Raw genomic sequence first — 2445 nt, forward strand, 5'->3', positions numbered from 1 at the left:
AAGGGAAAATTCTTAACACCCTTTCTTCTCCCTCATCCCAAACTGCCGGAATTATGTTTTCTTCCGTTCAGTTTGATGTATTTGTGTAGTTTTTATTACGTGTGTAGGCCCAGTTAATTTGTCATTTTGTCTTGTTTATGAATATTTGGCATTGATCACTGCTTTAAAGAGCATACTGAGTGAAAGCCTTGTCCTATGGGCGTGGCAATTCACTGTCTATTATTATCAGTTTGCCTCAAGGTTTGTAATGGACAGATGAGCTCCTTGAAGCACTTGTCTTTGGGATAGGGGGTAAATCTCTGATGTGCTGGCAGCTCTATCTTTTTGTCTCTCATCACATGATTGATGCCAAATTTTGTTTCAGTAATCTGGTGTTTTTCCTGCCCAAAGCTTACTGCTGTAGACTAACAATAGTAATTTTATTTCGTTTATATGTTTTATAACCCACTAAAGTAAATGTAGTTTACTTTAAAATGACTGCATGGCAGACTTGGGTAACACATCTTGTCTGTTGATTATGGAAGCAGATGACTAATATTTTTGTAAAGCAGTGCTGACCTATCTTTAAATACCAAATGTTCTCTAGATGTATATGGGTGTTACTTGAGTGCTTGTGGACATATTTAGATGAAAATCACAAGAGTGTGTATGTGTGTGTTTTGTGTGCATGCAATGACAAGCAATTTGTCTTATGCAAGAGGCTAAACTGTGCTTCTGGAGCAGCTCACTGAAATTTTTCTGTTGTGGGTAATACAGTGATAAAGAGGCAGGAATCTCTCAACTTCTTAGCTTGCAGCAGCATTAGCAGTTGCAAGACTAAATTTCTAAGATCAAAAAAAAATGTGCATCAGTGTCTTACTGGAGACTGAAATATCAAAGGATTAAATAAACTTTTAATTTCTCCAGGTCATCTTGTAATGGAAAAAAGTGGACCTGACCATGATATTGTTATGGAAGGATCTAATGATTTGTTCATAGGCATCTCTAATAGAACAGGAGAGTCAGAAACAACAAACATATTTTTCAGGTGAGGTACAAATGTTTTGTCTTTGTGGATGCTTTCTTTCTTTACACTCTGTCTGAATTTACAGTATGATATTTCACCAAAGTGTTTTTGTCACACCTTTGTAGTATTACAGCATTTCCTTTTAAAAAGTACAATACTTCCTTTCCTTGGATTCTTGTGGCATTCAGTTTTGAACTGATGAATATCCAGATGTTACGTGTAATGACAACCTCTAGCAGTTATATTAATAGATTGAGTTGTAGAGCTGAAGAAATGTGTTTTATTATGTTCACAAAATCCTTTTAATAAGAGAACATTTGGTGACCTGCCTTGGAGTAGGAGGTGTTTAAAACTAGGTCAGATTGCTTAGTGACCAAATGTGGCAAATAAAAATCCAGGGATGCAGGACATCTGTGTAGGTGTTGGCTACACATCAGCTAACATAAAATGTCATTCATGCTTATGGGCTTTAACACAACTAGTGCCATTTATTTGACACTGCTTGTCTGATGTAGTTTACAGTAGACAGTTTTAGTACAGAAGACAGTCCAGGTCTGACTCTAAAATGTAGAAATGTTTTTCTCCACTCTTTGTAGTTTACAGATTTTTGTGCAGAAATGTCAGAGTTGTTTGTCTGATGGCTGCAAGACATGGAACAGATTGCACTCCTTGCATGGGCCAAATGACAGCCTGGCATGATATTTTTACACAAGGGTTGCCTGTTTTCAATTATTTTTACAAGCTTAATATTTGTGTTGTCAGAGTTTCAACAGGGTAGATATTTGTGCTTAAACATTTACTTTTTTTTTTTCTTCCTTAAATGAGATGTGCTGTAGGAACTCGATTCTGCAGGCTTGTTGAGAATAAGCTCCAAGTACCTATATTTTGAGACTTGCAAAATCTGATTCTTGGTCTTGTGCTGTGTAATTCTTGGGCTTTAATTGCTATTGTGTTTCTTCTGTGCTAGAGAATTAAGAAAGCATATAGAGATTTTTGTCTTCATAGCTAAATGCATATGTCTAAAGACAGACTAGAAGAGTAAGATTTATTTTGAAGTCAAAATCAAGTTGATGGATATTTTACTGAGTTGGGTCTTTTTGCTCTAAGTTCTCTCAGTTTCTAGGTAGATTTGAGATGTTTAAAATCGATGAGTAGTTTTGGGGAACAGATTTTGGACACAAGGTATTTTCTTTCCCCTTAGAGGTTGCTTTAGGAAGCAGAAATATGAATACATTTTCAGCATGGAAACGGAAAACAAAAATAGAACAGCTAGTCTTAGCTAGCAGAAGGACAGCAGCTCCCCCCGGATATGCAATGCAGCACACTGGTTTTAAATGTTCTTTTTTTTTCCCTTTCTTTCCTTTTTCCTTTTTTTTCTTTTTTTAATAGAAATACCACACAAGATTAAAGTACATTTTGCTGCTTTTCCTCTCTGAAAG

Source organism: Dryobates pubescens, chromosome 2 (assembly GCF_014839835.1).
Source record: "Dryobates pubescens isolate bDryPub1 chromosome 2, bDryPub1.pri, whole genome shotgun sequence".
Lineage (NCBI taxonomy): Eukaryota > Metazoa > Chordata > Aves > Piciformes > Picidae > Dryobates > Dryobates pubescens.